The following is a 21,127-nucleotide window of genomic DNA, read 5'->3' on the forward strand; positions in this document are numbered from 1 at the left end:
TCTCCAGCATCTGCAGTTCCTACTCTCGGCGCTTATTGTAGCTCGGGTTCAATTATTCATAAGGTTCCTGTAAAATGTGTTTCATTATATGAAAGACGCAACAGAAGCGTCGTTTCAGTTAGGTTATAGGGTGTTCGTTTCCGGATTAGTTATTGAAATTGAACAAAACTAGAAGTAAATCAACACTCCCAGTCCTTCTCTAGTTTTGAAAAGCCCGCGATATGCTCGCTATTGTACTTAAAATTTATTGACAGCTTAAGTCATTAGCAGCGCATTTTGCATCCTCATTCGCCCAGGAGTGCAGGAATTACATTTGCTGTGTGCATCATGCATCTTACGACCTCTAAGGCGTTTTACATCTGACTAAGCGCTTTTTAAACTGTAATCACTGTTACAACGTAGATGAGCACCCTCCTTTTTAATTGCATTCGTTTAATGCCCTCAATTAACATTTTGCAATAAATTGCCTGGTACCGGTAATAAAGTACTTATCTTGAAGATACAATGAGTCCAGCAGATTTCAATGTGCTGGCAATGAAGTTACCTTTACTGTGAAGCCTCATCTTCTCCGCTCACTTCCTCGCACTTGGAGCACAATCTCTTTCAATGGTACCCGAGGCACAGGGACAAGACTCGGTCGCATTAATTGCGAACAGCAGACTTCTTTATTTGCTATGATTTCCCGAAGCAGCTCGCAAAAGAAAGAAAAATGCTATCTAGAGGCTGTTTGAACACAAACACACTTACCTCTGGCTGAGTTTGGACAGTCAAGTGGAACTTGGTTCTTGAACTTGTGCTGATTTCGGGCTGTGGGCGACCTGAGTTGGACTGGTCAACACTTCCCAGGAAATATGGGCAATCCAACATATTTCAGAGCTTTTGTAGACGAGCTGTCTCACATGGTTTGATTTTCAGATAATCTGGCTGCCAAAGAGCTCTTTAGCGCGTTAATCACGTCACATTAACTCAAGCAAAGTTTATGTTTTACACACAGCGCTCTACACTTTGGCAAACGAGGACGGTCATTGATTTTTTTTCCTCTCTCTTTTCCGTGAGTTGGTTCGCAAGGATCCAGTGTTAGAACCTGTTAGAATGCTGCTAACCAACAGCGATCCTACGGTGACCTTATGTTTGCATAAACTAGTTAGGTTACTAATCCGTACCTTTATCTAAGGAGTGCTACAGTATCAACCCCTTCAAACAATGGCTGCATATTCTTAATCATATAAAGATTTGAAGATTTAAAGTCTGTGCATAGCTAGGTTGTATTTGAATGGCTTCCTTTGGACGTTTCAACTTGCGCAGTTAAGTGAGAAAAGTGCTAAATCATGCAATCTGCATCTTTAGCCATCATTCAACTCTTTATTCATTGAACAATAACAAAAGTAATGTTTGTCTAAACAGAAGTTTGTAGCTTCACAGAGTTGGAAGAAGGAGATGCGCAGAGCAGTGGCATTTTTAATAGAAATTTGAATCAATGAGGTATTAAAAGTTTAAATAATTCGCCGTATCGTTCTACCATAGCGGCGGATACAATGGTGATACATTTGAAATGTACGGTTGTTCCTGCAATGCAAAACTTGTAATAGCACAGTCACTCTCAGCAGTCATTCAGTTATTTATTGTAGAAAAGTCGCCACCCTTCAGGAGATTGGGGTATTGCAGACAGCTCAAACACATCTCATGTGAAACCTTTCAGCATGGCATGGCCGGAAAAAGGTTTTTGCTGCAATTAAATGGTATTTACATGTGAGGCGTGTGCATATTTTCTACAACTTTGACCTTCAAATGAACTTTGGCCAAAACAGTTGGCTTTCGTTTTACAGGTCTTCTCTAAATGTGTAGAAACTCCATATACCTGAGCAAAACCAAATGCACATTGGAGCGTGCAGCATTTCCAAAGTGTTAAAGCTGCCTGTAAATGAGCAACGAGAATACTACCGGAAACCACATCGTCGCGCCCTTTCTTAAAATAGAATGATATTACAGGTGTGTTTGGATTAAAGGTGTCTTATTCATAGCGTTGCCTACAAAACAAGAGTGACTGCCTATGTATAGCTCACTCATTCTATGGATGTGCCTGTCCGGAAAAGCAGACAATTATAGCCCATCCGTGATTGCCATTGAAAAGGTGGTGGTGAGCTGCCACTTTAACAACTGCATTCCATGTCATGTAGGTACCCCATATGCTGTTAGGTCGGCAGTTCTAGGATTTTGACCCAACGATAGTGAAAGAAAGCAATGTGTTACCATGTGGCCTTCAGTAGTTCCAGAAGTTGGCACACCACCTCAATGATAATTGGGCACAGGCAACAAATGCTGGCCTAACCAATGCTGCCCAAACATTGCAAACAAATAAATCATTAAAATGAATCAGTAATCGGTCTCACCCTGAGAGGGAACACGGATGATTTGGTATATCCATGCATATGCCATTCTAGTCTTTCTATGTGGTGGAGCCTCCAGCCTGGGTAACTTGTTGCAATATACCCTGTTGACAATGTGTACTGCAGTCAAGGTATTCAGATATTAGAGAGTGTGACTATTTAATTCATGTATAGGGTTTCATAGCACACCTGACTTGTGAATAGATATGTTGGGGAGTCAGGAAGTGTCATGGTATATCCAGCTTCAGACCTGCTCCAATAGGAGCAGCTTCCTCCCTCGACATGAGGTATTGTCAATAATAATGAATAGCCGTAGTGTATATGTGGCTGTTCTAGTTGGATTTCTAATCAATAACAGTACGAGCATCATCGGGCATACTTAAAAATTAGGTGTCATCCTAGTGAAGCAACCAAACAGAACTACTTACATGCAAACAGCATGGGGAGTAAGTGACAGACAGAACTAAGCAATCCCATAACCAATGGATCAGATCTAAGCTCTACAGTCCTGCCACATCCAGTCATGAATAGTGGTGGTCAATTAAACAACTCACTGAAAGAGGAGGCTCCGCAAATATCCCCATCCTCAATGATGGAAGAAACCAACACATCAGTGCAAAATATAAAACTGAAGCATTTGTAGCAATCGTCAGCCAGAAGTGGTGAGTGGATGATCCATCTTGGTCTCCTCCAATGGTCCCCAGCACCACATTTGAGGAGCTCTAGCAAAAATGAAATCAGTGGGTATCGGGGACAAAGTCTCCACTGGTTGGAGTCATGCTTGGCACATAGGAAGATGGTTATGGTTGCTGGAGGGCAGTCATCTCAGCTCCAGGACATTTCTACAGGAGTTCCTCAGGGTAGTGACCTAGGCACAACCATCTTCAGCTGCTTCATCAATGACCTTCCCTCCATCAAAATGTCAGAAGTGGGAATGTTTGCCAATGATTGCACAATGTTCAGCACCACTTGTGACTCCTCAGATACTGAAGCAGTTCATGTTCAAGTGCAACAAGATCTGGACAATATCCGGTCGTGGGCTGACAAGTGGCAACTAACATTCATGCCACACAAATGTCAGGCAATGAATATATCCAATAAGAGAGATTCTAAACACCTTGCCATTCAATAATGTTACCATCACTGAATCCCTCACTATCAACATCCTGGGGTGAACATTCACCAGGAATTCAACTGGACTTGCCATATAAATATTTTTGCTGTAAGAGCAGGTCAAAGGCTAGGAATACTAAATTGAGGAACTCACCTCCTGACTCCACAAAGCCTGTCAACCACCTACAAGATAAAAGTCAGGAGTGTGATGGAATACTCCCACTTCTCTAGATGGATGTAGCTCCAAAAACACTCAAGGAGTTTGACACCATCCAGGGCAAAGCAGCCCACTTGATTAGGCACCACATCCACATGCGATCCACTCCCTCCACCACTGATGTAAAAAAGCCCAGTGTGTACTATCTACAAGATGCACTGCAGAAATTCACCCAAGATCCTCAGACAGCACCTTCCAAACCTATGACCACTCCCATCTAGAAGGGCATGGACAGCAGAAACATGAAAATACCATCACCTACAAGTTGGAGACAGCAGGAACTGCAGATGCTGGAGTCAGAGTCAATACAATGTGGAGCTGGAGGAACACAGCAGGTCAGGCAGCATCAGAGGAGCAGGAAAGTTGACATTTTGGGTCAGGACCCTTCATCAGGACTGGGGAGGGGGAAGGGAGCTGGGAAATAAATAGAGGGAGGAGGGGTGGAGCTGGGGGAAGGTAGGTGGGATGGTGATAGGTAGATGCAGGTAGGGTAGTGGGGATTGGTCAGTGGGCAGGGTAGGGCGGATAGGTAGGAAAGAAGATGGACAGGTAGTGTCAGGTCAAGGAGGCAGGGATGAAAGGGAGGTTTGGAGATGGGATGAGGCTGGTGTGGGGAGATTTTGAAACTGGTGAATTTTATGTTCAGGCCATGGGCTGTAGGCTCCCGAGGCAGAATATGAGGTGCTGTTCCTCCAGTTTCCAGGTCGCGTCATTGTGGCACTGGAGGAGACCCAGGATGGACATGTCACCAAGGGAGTGGGAGGGGAGTTAAAATCGTTGGCAACTGGAAGGTGTTGTTGATTATAGCGTACAGAGCTCAGATGCTCTGCGAATCGATCACCAAGTTTGCGTTTGGTCTCGCTATAATCAACAACACCTTCCAGTTGCCAACCATTTTAACTCCCCTCCCACTCCCTTGGTGACATGTCCATCCTGGTCTCCTCCAGTGCCACAATGACGCGACCCAGAAACTGGAGGAACAATACGTCATATTCTGCCTCGGGAGCCTACAGCCCTATGGCCTTGAACATAGAATTCACCAGTTTCAAAATCTCCCCACACCCAGCCTCATCCCATATCCAATCCACCCTCTCATCCCCGCCTCCTTGGCTTGACACAACCTGCCCATCTTCTTTCCCACCTATCCGCCCCACCCTTCCCACTGACCAATCCCCACTACTCCTACCTGCTTCCACCTACCACCATCCTACCTACCTTCCCCCAGCCCACCCCTCCTCCCTCTATTTATTTCCTAGCTCCCTTCCCCCTCCCCAGCCCTGATGAAGGGTCCCACCCTGAAATGTCAACTTTCCTGTTCCTCTGATGCTGCCTGACCTGCTGTGTTCCTCCAGCCCCACACTGTACTGACCACCTACAAATTCCCCTCCAAGCCACTCACCATCCTGACTTGGAAGTAAATCACTGTTCCTTCACTGTCATTATGTCAAAATCCTGGAATTCCCTCCCTAAGGACATTGTGCGTCTTCCTACTGTACATGGACTGCAGCAGTTCTAGAAGGCAGCTCACCACCACCATCTCAAGAGCAATTAGCGACAGGCAATAAATGCTGGCCGACCAGAAATGCACACATCCCACAAGTAAATAAAAAAAGCCTAACCACAAGATGTATTTTATTTAGGATCTTTCTTATTTGTTTGTAGAATATGCACATTGCTGGCTAGACCTGCATTTTTGCCCATCCCTACTTGCCCTTGAGGAGGCAATGGTGAGCTCCTTTTTGAACTGCTGCTGTCCATGGGGAGTAGATACACCCATAATACTATTAGGGAGGGAGTTTCAGGATTTGACCCAACAACACTGAAGGAACAGTGATATAGTTCCAAGTCAGGATGGAGTGGGCATGGATGGAGTCTTGCATTTGGTAGTGCTCTCATGCATTTGTTTCTCTTGTTCTTCTAGGTGGTAGAATTTGTGGGTTTGGAAGGTGACATAGAAGGAACCTTGACGAGTTTCTGTGGTGCATCTGTGGATGCTACACGCTGCTGTCACCGTGTGTTGTGGAGGGAGTGAATATTGAAAGTGGTGGGTAGGGTTTCAATCAAAAGTGACTACTTTTTCCTGGATGTTGTCAAGCTTCTGATTGCTGTTGGACCTTCACTCATTCAGGCACATGGAGAGTCTGACATGTGCCTTGTAGTTGGTGGACAGGCGTTTTAGGAGGTGAGTTACTCGCCACCAATGTCCCAAGCTCTGACCTACTCTTGTAACCGCAGCATTTACATAGTCGGTCTAGTTCAGTTTCTGGCCAATGGTAGTTGTAGTTATGGTAATGTGATTCAATGTCAAGACAATATTATGCTCACTCTTATTGGAGAAGATTTTTGCCTGATCATTTTTGACACCTCTGTGACCAGATATTTATGTGCCAACTCTGGTAACTCTCAAGTGCTTGCTGTGTGTGAGCATTGACTGCTTTAGTACCTGAGAAGTTGCAAGTGGTACTGAATGCTCCGTCATTATCAGTGAACATTTGGGTTCTGATCTGATCATAGAAAATAGATCCTGGACAGAGCACCTCACAATATTTGGGCCTAGGCTGCTGCCCTGAGGAACTCCTGCAGAGCTGTTCTAGGCAAAGATGATTAGTCTTCAACAATCACAACCATCTTGCTTTGCATTATATATTACTCCAACCAGCTGAAAATTTTACACCAGACTCTCAATAACTTCAATTTTTTTCAATGGCTGCTTGGTGTCTCACTAAAACATTGCCTTGGTATCAAAGGCAATCATTCAGTCACTCATCACTGCAATTTAGCTCCTGTATCTATGCTTGGACCAGTTAATGTTCAGTAATTGATAAATGGCAGGTACATTTTAATTTTAATAAAGAAATTATAATCTCTCTGCTAACATTAACAAAAGTTCCTCGATCTCCAGCATTAAGTTGGATGTCTGTAGCTCACTGAATTATTGTGTCAGATGTGTGTGTGAAGCTGGAGTGAGTGAAACTACTATATCCCCTTGAGGTAGTTTTCCACTATCTGACTAAGCTTAATTTGTGAAACTGCTTCATTTAATACAAAATGTGTGCTTCAACCACCTCATTCACTCCATCTCTGGCCATTGAGATGAGTGTCCCAAAGAAGGAAAGGTACTGAATCAGGACATGCCTTTGATGGGATGTGAATAAGAGAAGTATACAAAAATAACATTATGCCTTATACCGATTTTTATCTCAAATGTATCTACTGAGGCTTTGTCGCACAGCTCTGACCACTGGCATTAAGGTCATTTCAATGTTATTACATACATGTGTAACCACATTAAAAAATCACAATATAAATCATGTTGTTTACAATTCTGCAGCTTTTGCTGCTTTAGAGAAGCAGACTTATCAGCCTGAAATTATTATCTGAAATCCTTCATATGCAGAAGCTTTCATAGCAGGATAAGAAAAGTGGTCTGACTAAGGCATGAGATTAAATTTATTAATCCCTTTTCAATTTTTCACTTCACCCAATCACATGCAATTGTTCCGTTATTGAGCATCACCAAAGATCAGAGTCAAAAGGTATTGGGTTCACATCAATTTCTAGACATTTGAGCCAAGAACTGGTTAGGCACTCCAATGCAGCTCTGAGGAAGTACAGTCTGTCAGATGAGATATTGAATCAAAGCAATGTTTACCCTCTCTGGTAAGTGGTTCCATGGATCTACTTTGTAAGGAGTTCTTGCCATATTTTATGCCTCAACCAAGAAAACTGAAAACATTTATCATTATCTGAAACATATACTTATTGCTGTTTTTAGGAGCGTGATGTCTCAAATTGGCAACAGCAATGTAATTCAAAAATATTTCATTCGGTGTAAAGAGTTTTGAGATAACTTGATGTTGTTAAAGTCCTCCTTCCTTCCTTGGTCCTGTGATTTCAATGGTTTTAGCATTTGTAATATTTGGGCGCTTGACTGAAAAGAATTCGAGTTAGATTTTTACCTTAAGTAGACTGTGGGTGAATAGTTGCAGACCCATACCAGCCAACGACCCGTAGATTCATTCTGAGAGCGACATTTCATTAACATTTGGTGGCTGGGCTGTAGGTGGACACAGTACATCATACAATCCTCGTTCAAATCCTCTCCAAAGTATTCACTTGGGATAGAGGGTTGCTGTTGCCTGTTCTATTCTTATCTATCCAGTCCCAGCCATAAAATCACTGGCAATAGTTTCTTTTCCTTTTCATGCACTGTTACCTAACTAAATTTAGATTTAACTAACTAAATTTAATGTTGATAATATTAATTAAGTATATCCTTAGAATATCTTGAGGATGGCAGGTCTTGTGTCAAGGTTGCAGCTTGTGGGAATCGCCGGATATCAATTTGATCCAGATCAAACACATCTGTAGTACATGCTTGAAGTTCGAACAGTGTCAGCTCAGACTTTATGAGCTGACACCTGTACTACACAAACCACAATATATCAGGGAAAGGGGAACTTACGTGAATTCTTTGTGCCAAGAGGCAGTCTTAGGGTTGTCTGTTTTGGTCTGTGTACCAGGACATGAGGGACTGTGGGTAAAGCAGGTAAGGAGACCAAGAGGACATGAGCACACAAGCCTTAGCCTTTGCAATTGTCCAACTTGTTTCAGGTTAATTCAACTTGTCTAATTGAGGATGTGGGCTGCTGGGAGAATGAACTCACTGATGTTGGCAATATGCTACAGGACACCTGCAAAAGTGGGGATTGAGAAGGAATGTAGTGGTAACAAAAGACAGTACAGTGAGGCGATTGACACCATTCTCTGCAGCAAAAAGCATGTGCCCAGATGATTGTGTTGATTGTGCAGTGTCAGGGCTCAGGACATCTGCTCATGGCTGGAGAAGAACATAGGGCATTTTAATCTATATATTGACTGAGAAAGGCTGAGAAAAGATAGCATAGATAACCAGATCATTGGATGTTTTCAGGATAGTTTCTTAGAATAACACATTCTGAAGCCAACCAGTGTGCAAGCTCTTCCAGACCTGTGAAATGCAACAAAATAAGATTAATTAATGATTTCATCATAAAGGTGTCCCTAGGTAGTGACCATAATAAGACAGAATTTTGCATCAGTTTGAGGGAGAGAAGAGTGGTTCTGAGACCTTTTTTAAAAAAACGAATAGTAATTATGAGGATACAAATATAGATCTGGCTAAAGTGAATTGGCAAATTAGGTGAAAGCACAGATCAGTAGAGATGTAGTGGTAGAGATTAAAGGGGATGCTTCAGAATATACAGGATAGATACATCCCAACTGGTAAGTCAAATTGCAAGGGACAGAACCAGCATCCTCAGTTAACTAGAAATGTTAAACATGATACCAGTCTTAAGAAAGACATATAATTCTGCAAAGACAGGTGCAGGTCAGAAGATTGGACATAATATTTTAAAAAAAGACCAAAAACTGAATAAAGAGGGGAAATTAGTGTACAAAAGAAAGCTAGCCAGAAACATGAAAACAGTACTAAGAGTTTCTATAAAAATATAAAGAAGAAGAGTTAACAAAATTGATTACATAAAAGGTCAGACTGGAGAATTAATAATGGCAAATAAGGAAATAACAGATGAATTTAACAGTTTTTTATTTCATCAGTCTTTATTGCAGAGGATTAAAAGTAATATCCTAAAAGCAGTGATAAATCAGGAAAAGGAAAGGAGAGAGGAATTTGGGAAAATCACAACTACCAGAGAACTGATATGAGTAAGTTGTTTAACCTGGGAGCTGACAAGTGCCCAGGTCCTGATGGACTTCATCTGAGGGTCTTAAAAGAAATGGCTAATGAGAAAGTTGATGTATTGGATTCAATTTTCTAAAAATTTCATTAGATTAGAAGATGCTGAAAGTAACTCCTTTATTCAAGGAGGGAAGGAGACAGAAAGCAGGAACCACCAAGCCAGTTAACTTAACATCCGTGATAAGGAAAATGTTAGAAGCTGTAGTGTTGTGTTTAAAAATATCTTCAAACCGGGCCATGAGTGACAACATCAGAAATTGCTAGAAAATCTCAGCAGGTCTGGTGGTGTCTGTGGAGAGAAAGCAGAGTTAACCAGTGACCTTTCTTTTATATCTGGAAGTGTTATCACACACAACCCAAAGACTTTTCTATCACCAAATCAACATGACGTTGGGTCTGCTTTTTCCTTTTCTATACCCAGAAGTGCTATCACACACAACTGAACAACCTGCCCACCACTAGCTCACCACAACATTGTATCTGCTTTACTTTTATTTAATCAACCTGTTCAAAACTGTTACTACACACCTTTGGAGCAGATGGGACTTGAACCCAGGTCTCTTGGTCCAAGGGTAAGGATGCCACCAGTGAGCCACAAGCACCCCTTTGTATCTTCTTTATGAAGGATTCAGATGAGTTCCAGCTGGGCAGACTATTCCCTGTTACCAAAGGAGTTCCTACTCATTGATGGAGATTAATTAGTGATTCTCCATGGATCTTGTAGCGGTTATTACAATCATTAGGAGAACTGAATACAAAAATAGGAGGCTATACTTCAATCATACATGGAAGTGGTGAGACCACATCTGTGCACAGTATTAGTCAACTCATTTAAGGAAGTATGTAAATACATTGGAGGCTGTTCAGGGAAGATTTACTAAACAAGTACCGGAATGGTTTTGTTGTCTTAATGAGGAAAGGTTTGTATCTGTTAGAGGTTAGGAGAGTAAGAGGTGACTTGATTGAATCTGTGAAATCCTGAGGGCTCTTCACATGTAGGTATGGAGAGGTTCTCTTAGGGGAGAATGTAGAACCAGGTTCATTGTTTAAAAATCAGGAGTTTGCCATTTAAAAGAGAAATGAGACAATTATTTTTAGAAGGTCATGTGCCTTTGGAGTTCTCTTCCTGAAAAGATGGTGGAAGCAAAGCCCTTGAATATTTTTAAGTCAGAGGCTGATAGATCTTTTAAGCAAAGGGAAGAAATGTTATTGTGAGCAGGTAGGAAAGCATGTTTAAGATTGCAATCAGATCAGCCATGTTTAAACTTCTTAGGACATGCAAGTGTGAGGCATTCACTTAACTTTGAATTAAACATTGGAAATTAAGCAATTAACATAGCTTCCATGCATCACTTTGTCCCACCCTGGAATATTAATAACATCCAATAATGGATTCATGCGGCAATTTCAAATCACATGACTTTCTAAAGTTGTGTAATTGAGCTTTTTGCTGATTATACATTTGTTATGATGGAGGTGGTGAATTCTCTGGTATTCCATAATCTAAATTAGCTAAATTCCCTGAAATGTCCTTTGGTGCTTTGTGTTTGCCTGCAATGTCAAAACAAATTGCCATCATTATTCATTTTAAATTTCATATAATTTAAACTGCAACAGAAGTCCAGGGACAATAATCTAATGCTGCAATTCATCTGCAGAAAAAAGTAAACATTCAAGTTTTCTCTTGTGTTTTGAAGCATTGTTCAAATTTGGTATTACAATGTAATCTCCTGCCAGACATCCAGTACTATCTATTTGTTTTTATTGTGCCTCTCAGTTTTCTGTAATGAGTATGAAATATGAGCAACTTAATAATTAAGCAATAAAGACAGAAAGCGTTAAAGGAACTCAGTAAGACAAACAGCGTCTCTGAAGAGAGAAACAGAGTTAATATTTCATGCCTGATATGACTTTTCCTCTGATGAATTTCTTGAGCACTTTTTGTTTCTTTGGTCAGATCGCCAACATTGCTTTGATAATTGTTACACAAACCTGAACACTTTTTCAAGAAGCTAGCTAGTCGGGATTGTATTTAACATTGAACAGTTAACGTTTTAACTGTTCCTGTTTAAATTCAGGGACTGGGGCCTAAACAGAGGAGTGCAAACTGACTTTTGAAGTAGTTACTTCAGTAAAGAAGCTCCTTTGAACAGCTTTTTCTATAAACTGAAACTCAGCTAATTCTTCAGTTTTAGAACATATATATAGAACATCACAGTGCAAATTAGCAGAGTTTGCCTTGAAAAGATACTGGGGGTTTTGTGAGTTGATAGAATTAGAGAAGGAGGTTCTCTGTTTTTTTAAACTCTTCAACGTGCTGGAATTGGTTTTTACCCTAACCCTTAAATATTTTCTTTATAGTTACAAGAAAGTAAGATGTTGAGTGATTAATTCTATTTTTTACTCTCTAACCTTTAGTTCATGGTAAATAAATCAAAAATTAAGCTGAAGGTATGACAGGGCAATTTGGCCACCCAGAATGCACATCCAGTGGCATGTGGGGAATCATGGATACCTTATGTCACTTAGATAAGCACATGTGCAGGAGGGGAAGCCATAGAGGTGACTCCAGGATGATATGTTACGCCCTCGTACTCAGGTTAAGGATGTCACTTTTGCTACTGCAGGACATTATTCTGGGAAGAGTGAAAAGCTTAGTCCATGTTAGGACTGCTAACAGAGTTAGGAAGGGACATCTGATCCTCCAGATAGAATTTAGGGAGCTAGGTACCACAACCACCAGCATCCATCCCTCCACCACCAACGTTCTGTAGCAGCAGTGTGTATCTATAAGATGCACGGCACAAATTCACCCATGATCCTTTGTCAGCACCTTCCAAGCCCACAAATGCTTCCATCTGGAAGGCCAAGAGCGGCAGATACGTAGGAACACCACCACCTGCAGGTTTCCCTCCAAGCCACTCACCATCCTGACTTGGAAATATTTTGCTGTTCCTTTACTGTTATTGGGTCAAAATCCTAGAATTCTCTCCCTATGGGTCTACCTATAGCACATGGACTGTAGTGGTTCAAGATGGCAGCTCATCACCACCTTTTCAAGGGCAACTGGGGATGGACAATAAATGCTGGCCCAGCCAGCAATGCCCACATCCCACTAAATAATTTTTAAAAAGGCAGAAAATTAACAAGTAGGATTTCCAAAGTAGTAATCTCTGGACAAACTGCCTATGTCACATGCAAGTTGGAGTGGAGTAGGAATACGAGAGAAATTGAAACATTCTAAACCAGGGTTACAGAGCATACATGTGAATGCACAAAGTATGGTAGACAAGATTGGCAAGTTACAGCTGCATATTGCCATGTGGAGTTATGATGTTGTGGTTATAACGGAGACCTTGCTCAAGAAAGAGCAGGATTGAGTGTTAAATATGTCTCGATGCATGGTGTTCTGCAAAGGAAGAAAAAGGGTCATGTGGCAGTATTTGTTAATAAGAACATTGCAATACTGGAGAAAAAGGAATGTCCCAGTAAGTTCAAGGATAGAATTAATTTGGCTAGAACTAAGGAGCAAAGAAATGTCCAATTACTTTGCTTGATGTAGTCTAGTGGCAAGGAGGCAGAGCAACAAATCTGCAAGGAAGTTATGGAGAGTTACAAATATTATAGAATAGTTAGAGTGGGAACTTTAATTATCCACATGTAGACTTGGACGATGGTCCTAGAAAGAGCAGAGTGGACAAGTGTTCCTACATTATATTCAGGATATATTCAGGGTGGCATGGTGGCTCAATGGCACTGTTGCCTCACAGCACTTGGGACCCAGGTTTGACTCTAGCCGTGGGTGATTGTCTGTGTGGAGTATGTACGTTCTTCCCATGTGTATGTGGGTTTCCTCCAAGTGCTCTGGTTTCCTCCCACAGTGCCAAGTTAAGTGGATTGGCCATGCTAAATTGGCCTGTGGTGTGCAGGCTAGGTGGGTTAGCTATGGTAAATGCAGGGTAGGGGTCAGTGCAGTCTTGATGGGCTGAATGGTCTCCATTTACACTGCAGGGATTCTGTGACTTGGATTGTCCCTTCACTCTATGACCTATAATTTTTTACAGAAGTTTGTATCTACTCCAATGGCAAAGGAGGCAAGACTGAACCTGGTTCTTGGGAATGAGGTGAGCCAAGTAGATCAAGTGTCACTGGGGTAACATACAGGGGACAATAATCATTATATGTAATCATTAGGTTTAGCCTAATGATGGAAATGAACTATGAACAACCCAGAGTAAGAATACTTAACTGGGGAGAGCTGACTTCAATGGGCAATGGCCCCATAGACTGGATCCAAAGTTTGACAGGAAAAAGTGTTAAATTCTGGGGTACCTTTTGATTCGCTAGTATTTCAAAGACTGAAAAGTGATCTCATTGATGCTTACAAATTCTTACAGGATGTGACAAGGTGGATGTAGGAAGGTTGTTTCCTCTGGCTGATGAGTTAATAATCAAGTAACATTGTCTCAGAATTGTCTCCCTAATGGCATTGTGGGTCTACCTACTGCACAAGAACTGCAGCGGCTCAAGAAAGCAGCTCACCACCACCTTCTCAAAGGCAACTAGGGATGGGCAATAAATGCTAGCCAGCCAGCAATGCCAACATCCCATGAGTGAAAAAATGGGAAAGAATATGGGGTAGGCCATTTAAGCTGAGATGAGGAGGAATATTTTCATTGAGAAAGCAGTGGATCTTTGGCACTATCCACCCCAGAAGGCCAAGGGAGTTCAATCATTGAGCACGTTCCAGACAGTAATCAATAGGTTGCAGGAGACAAATGACACCAAGGGATTTGAGAAGCGACTTTGAGATGGGTGATGAGCCATGACCTAACTGAATGGCAGAGGTGGCTTGACAAACAGAATGGTCTACTCCTGCTCTTATGTTCTTTCCTCTGTTGTTTTTGATAAATTAAGTGGATGAATCTTATTATGAATCTTCAACCGGTATCTTTTCATCTTTCAATCACTGACTTACAATATCTCTGTATTCGATATAAATAGACAAATAATCTGCCAGTTTCTGTGCACTATTTGGTTGCCTATTTTTCTCTTAGAAATAAATAAACATAAACTTATTATCTCATTTATAGCATGATAGTAAATTAAATTTTTATTCCATTAAACTGTTTTCCTGGGCAAAAATGACATTAACCTATCAAACTAAAGGCCACATATGTGTCAGTCCATTGCTAATCAACTAACATTTTCCCTTCTCTTTGGAAATTTTAGTAAAAGAGGTGGCTGATTCAGCACTGACCTAAAGACTTTTTCTTAGCAACACTAGTGAAAAATGAGTTTAAGAAGTGTATTTATCTTTTCGTTGAAAAGTTGTGGTAGTCCAGAGGTTATGGTATTGGAGACAATCTTATCTTCATGAATTTAAATTCAGTTGATTCATTAATGTTTAATTGGGACAAAAATGTTATACACAATAAACACCCTAGCTTTCCTTTTAATCCAGTTCTACATCAGATGGTAAACTCTTATTGGAAGAGCTGTTATGGCACAGTGACAGATTCGCTACCTCTGAAACAGGAGGCCTGGGTTCAACTCCTACCAGGACCAGAGATGTGGGAATATGGTTGGTTTAGATGAGTTGGACTGGAGGGTCTGTTTCCATGTTGTATGACTTTGACTCTATAACATATTGATTAAAAATATATAAACCTCTAACAATCTCTGAAGCTGTCTATTCAGATGTGAAACATCCATTCCAAAACACAGTTAGCAAAGATTCAGGTGTCAGATCAGTTCAAGTTAGGACTCATGACATTCCAGCATATTTAACCCTACATTGTTCTAACCTGACTGTTAGTACCAAAGTTGAGACGATGGTGTTACAAATCAGTCAAGCAATAGCCCAGCTAAGGTTCCTGCTTAAAGAATCACATGGAACAGCCAAACACACAGCCTCAGATCCCCATTTCCAACTATGTCCTGTCCCACCAGCATGTGCACTGGGATATACTCAATGAAAAGCAAAGTACCATGGATGCTGGAGATCTGAAACAAAAAAAGTAAATGCTGCAGAAACTCAATAGGCCTTGCAGCATCTGTGGAGAGAGAAACAAAGTTAATATTTTAAGTCCGATCTGACTTTTTTTCAGAACTGAATGTGATAACCTACTATACAGTTGGATAGATCTGTCTCTGTAAATCCTTAACATTGATTTAACATTGAACATCAGGGCTATAGGTTAGACAAAGTGAAGGAATTCCTTCCCTCCACCCTCTTAATAGGAATTTCCTATGTAAACTGATCCTGATGTCACTATTGTTGAAGGTTGGGATCTGTAGGTAGTGCATTAGCTCTACAATACAGTGGATTATTATCTGCTCTGCAATACCATGAGCAATACTATAGGAGGTGTACTGGCAATTAAAAGCAAAGTAGAATAAATGGAAGACTATCATGAGCTGCAAATAATGGCTAATTTCTATTGATGCAACTGGACTACAAATCTCGACACTTCTGATCTCCATTTGGAGGTGGCAATGGTATAGAAATGTAGCCACTGAATTATTAATCCAGAGACCCAGGAAATGTGCTAGGGAACTGGGTTTGACTCACATCACAGCAGAGGGTGGAATTTGAATTCAATTAAGATCTGAAATTGAAAGTCTGGTAATGAGAATGCAACCATTTTTGATATTTGTAAAAATACATCTGGCTCACTAATATCCTTTAGGGAAGGAAAGCTGGCATCTATACCTGGCTTGGCCTACATGCAACTCCAGATCCACAGTATTGGGGTTAATTCTCAATTGCCCTCTGAAATAGCCTAGCGATCTACTCACTTGTAGCAACTGCTAGAACTCTCAGAAAAAGATTGAAACTGGATGGTCCACCTGGCATCAACAAAGGTACCAGAAATGACAATGGCAAATGCAGCCCTTTTGACCCTGTAAAGTCCTCCTTTACTGACATATTCTCAAAATTGGCAGAGCTGTCCTTAGACTAGTCAAGTCTGATGTAGTCATACTCATGGATTCCTACCTTGCAGATAATGTCCCACCACCATCTCCCTTCCTGGATATTTCCTTAACCATGGATAGGGTGGACACAGCAGAGGTGAAGACACAGTGGCAAGTAGTTCGGAGGGAGTTGCTCTGGGAGTCCTCGACATTGATTTCACATATCATGACATCAGGTCAAACGTGGGCAAGGAAGCGTCCTGCTGATTACCACATTCTGTCCTCCCTCAGCTGATGAGTGAATATTTGTTCATGTTGAACATCACTTGAAGGAAACACTGAAGGTGGCAGGGGCACAAAATATATTTTGGATGGGGCTTTCAAGGTTCACCACAAAGAATAACTTGACAATGCCATTACTGATTAAACTGGTCACGTAGTAAAGAACATTGCTGCTAGACTGGATCTAAGGCAAGTGGTGGGGAACAAACAAGAGGGAAAAACATATTTCACTTTATCCTCAAGCAGCTCCACAAACATCCCCATCCTCAATGGTTGAGGAACCCAGCGCATCACTGCAAAAGATAAGGCTGAAGTATTCACAACAATCTTTAGCCAGAAATGCCGAGTGGGTGATCCATTTCAGCCTCTTTCAGAGGTACCCTTATCACAGATGCCCCCATATCACAGAAACCCTGTATCACAGATGCCAGTCACCAGCCAATTCGATGCACTCTGTGTGGTATCAGCAAGCTCAGCCTCACAGTGTCATTCTTTGAATTTTTGATTGCCTACGCTTTTCCTCTTATCAAATAATTGTATTTTGTTAGCTAGTTGTCCTTTTAATTCAGGAGTCTGAATTCATGCCCATTTATAGCTACATGGTTGGGATGCATTAATCAATGTGTGGTACTTCAACTTTGATCTGACACTTTTGAGTAGTATTTGGTGTACCAGTCCAAAATAACCACATGCTACTTCAGGGCTCTCCAATCAGCTATGTCACAAAATAACATGCAATTAGCAATCCTTAAAGAATCAATGAAATATTGGATGTAGGCCAAGGTCATAATTACTTTGTGCTTAAAGTCTTGTTAAATATTTTTAGTTAATTTATCATTTTTGTCAAATCTAGCTGCAAGTTGCCATCACCGGCAAAGCAGATGTCATAGAGAGTCAAAGTTCTTACAGCATGGCATGCTAGGCTATTTATTCTAATCCCATTTCCAGCATTTGGCTGCTAGTCTTGCATGCTACGGTGTTTCAAGTGTTCATCTAAATACTTCTTAAATGTCTTGAGGTTCCCACCTCCACTATCCTTTTAGGCAGTGAGTTCTAGATACCCAATACCCTCTGGGAGAGAAAGTATTTCCTCAAATCCCTTCTGAACTTTCTGCACTTTACCTGGAAACTGTGCCCCTTGGTTATTGACCCAGGAGGAGAAAGGCTTCTCCCTGTCCGTGCACCTCAGAACTTAACACACCTCAATAGATCCCCCTAAACTTTCTCTGCTCTACTGGACAAAACCAGCTTATCTAGTCTCTCTTCATAGTTGAATAAGCTGGCTGAGGGCTATGTAACTGAAGACAGATACCAGCTTTGCATGGTGATCCTTTTAACAGCTGGCCAATTCTCATAATGTTATTCAAGTTTTCTGATCAAAAAAGGTATAAATTAATATAAGCAACTAAATTCAATCAATTGTGTTTGACAGCCAACAGCACATGAGAATAGCCCCTATTTGTGAAACAATCTTCCTTCCTTTGAGTAATACTTTTTCCCAAACATTAATTCTGCTGATGCATTTCAAGACATCATGACACAACGAACAGCTGCGTGAGTGCATGTATTTTTACAAATTTAAATCTGAAACCAGTATGTAGGTGTTCATCACTGCTTAAATTATAAAACAAGCCAATCAACCATGGATTGAACTATGGAAATTGATAGCAGTATCTTTTTTTAATAACAGTTTAAGTTATTGCATATTCCAAGTATGTCAGGACCTGTCTCCATGAGAAATAAAGATCTGAAAGTTTAGAATGTTTGGGTAATGCTGCATAAACATATGATCCACAATAATGTATGAATTCTGAGGATAAAGCTGGTGCACATGTAGCCCACACGAATAATTGATTAAGAACATGCTCAAATGACAGGGAGGTAAAAATCAGTCATTTCAACAAGGCTGCCCCATGCTCATAATTGGTGGAGCGTCATTACTAAACACTCCCAGGCCACATCCAACACCCTTCCCTGACCCCACTACCCCGCTTCACCTTCCATCTAGCACCCGTCCAACCTTTACTACCTTGCACAGTCATGTAATCCTCTTGGGGAAACAAGAAAATAGAAAAGCCTCAGGTCAATATGAGGGAAATGCATTGAGGAAATTTGTCTCAGATACCCTCAGGAGTTTTTTTATGTCTGAAGTTACACTTCATCTGAATGATAAATGGTGCACAACCCAGGGTTCTAATTTTGTTCACATCTACAACTAAAAACAAAAGTTGCCAAGAATAATGGGCTAATGATTATACATCCATAAGGCAATCCTCTGTGCGATGCTTAATAGAATTAATTAGAATTTTTGAGAATATATTAACACATCTCTTAAAATAGCAGACAATGAAATCTCCATATAATTGCATCAAACATTTCTACACTATTCTTGGGAAGTGTAATTTCTGGATATATTTCATGGCAGAATCTATTTTACAAGGTTCTTAAAACTATGATGCTGAATAAATTAAGCAGCCAAAGAAATCCTATAGTCCAGCAAGTTACTATTTTATCAAACATATACCAAACACTAGAGTCAACATTGTGTAGCCTACATGTCTGAATCCTGCACATTGCCACAGATTATGATCATGGCCCTATTTGTGATTATTTATCTTTCCGTAAACAGCACACACATAATACTCTCAAAAGTATGCCTTGTAAGCTCTAAAGTTTCCAGATCTTACAAATCCAAGTTAAATTCTGTTTCTTCTGTATTGATCTTACAATGGAGGTGTATGGCTCAAATTTAACCTCTTCACTTCCTGGAATTCCATTTTTGCTTAATACTGTTCCTTCAAATTTGTTTCTTACCTCTTTTCAATGCAATTGCATTACAAATGTATTCCTAGAATGGGAATAATGTTTCTTGTCAAGAAATGAAGGTATTATTCCATAAGGAATTTAAAATGTATTTCGGCAACATATTTGTGACTGGAAATGAAGAAGTTAAACTCAATGTTCAGCTCCACAGAAAGGAGTTTATAGTCACCTTTTGCTTTGAAGCTTATTCCTTCTACCGATGCATGCCAATAGCTCAGTTTAAAAGCTTAGATTGTGTTTGAAGATTGAAAAAGCTTTTTCATCAAAAAGCTGTGTACAATGAAAAAACTACTGGCATCCTTGATCAGAAAGGGGTACATTTAACTTTTATGCTAGTTCAGCTTGGCACACAACTTTGATAGGATATTTGAGTACTTCAGACTCATGTTTTATTAATCATATCTGAACAGCTCTAACATGCGTGTGCTCGCTATCAAGTATCCATTTTGTTCACAAGGCATATTTAGGATTAGTAGAATATATTCACTAATAAAAAAATGACAATAAATTTCCAGCTTATTGGCTCAAGTGCCATCCGTACCTTTCTTTAAAAAAAGGACACATTGTGATTCTACAACAGATTTGATACTTCTTTCAAGATTTAAGTGGCTTTCTGTCCCAGCACCTCTCTTAGAAAGTCTGACCTAGCATGTTAATAGGGCACATTTCATTTCAGTGAAAATGTGAAAATTGAAGGCCATAATCTAATGTTTTGCCTCAGATCAATTTAATCCATTGTGATAGTGGGGAGCTTTAGTAAAGCCGAAATAAACAAGTTTTTTTATTTACAGGAAATCATTTTCAGTTGAATATACCAACTGCCAGATGTTATGTGTAAAATACTTGACCATATAATAGTCAAGAACTTTTTCGGATATTTCCTTGTGCATATTAAATCTCAATTTTCAACTCCATTAGAACAACGATGTAGTTCTAAACTGCAGCCAAAGTATTCTCTGACTTAAACAGTAACACCTTACTTAATTCATGCAGACAGTTGATGTAATCCCACAAATCCACTTGCCTGGCACAATCAACATTATCATTTTTCTTTTAATAGACAGGCAGGTCATTTTTGGTGCTCTGCTTTGTGGTTCCCTGATCGATATAATTATTGTGTACGAGAATCTAAAAGGTTCAACATACATTCTAATATGAGCAGCACCTTCTCGCCAAGGTAGTTAATGGAGATCAAGCAATTTTTCATGGAAATGTGAGAGTGGACAAAAAAAAAGATAGGCAGAATCTTCTAGTACCCTAATGATATAAACTGTTGTAGAAATCTGAGACAATTGCATGAAAAGTCAAGCAAGGCCTTTCTTGACTTTGGGAGCAAGTAGCCGTATTTTCCAACAGATTTCCAGACGTCAAGATGAGAGTTCTCATTAGGGAGCAGTGAGATGGCTATTAATGGGGATTATTCCTCATTCTCACCAAATATTGCCTCATTAAATGCAACTTCTTCTCATAGCATGGAACAGATAGAAACTAGACATGAGGGTTAGAACGAACAGTTGGCAACACCAGCGTGTTGTCTACTCGTCTGGACCTCCATCTTGAATATCCAGTACCACCCTCTCAGGGTACACTCTCGGGCAGCAGTTGTGAACAACCCATGTCTATGGACCTTGGCATCTGACACAT

At 40.5% G+C, this 21,127-nt stretch overlaps 1 protein-coding gene across 1 annotated transcript in view; it reads right to left on the reverse strand.

Moving 5' to 3' along the window:
• Positions 1 to 898, reverse strand: part of slc6a4a (solute carrier family 6 member 4a) — a 64,661-nt gene extending 63,763 nt beyond the window's left edge. The window contains exon 1 of the mRNA XM_048612753.1: positions 748 to 898. The gene's annotated coding sequence lies outside the window, so the exon portion shown is untranslated. The remainder of the gene's footprint in view (positions 1 to 747) is intronic.
• Positions 899 to 21,127: the final 20,229 nt, after the last annotated feature.

The sequence above is a fragment of the Rhincodon typus genome, chromosome 26 (assembly GCF_021869965.1).
Source record: "Rhincodon typus isolate 14 chromosome 26, sRhiTyp1.1, whole genome shotgun sequence".
Classification (NCBI taxonomy): domain Eukaryota; kingdom Metazoa; phylum Chordata; class Chondrichthyes; order Orectolobiformes; family Rhincodontidae; genus Rhincodon; species Rhincodon typus.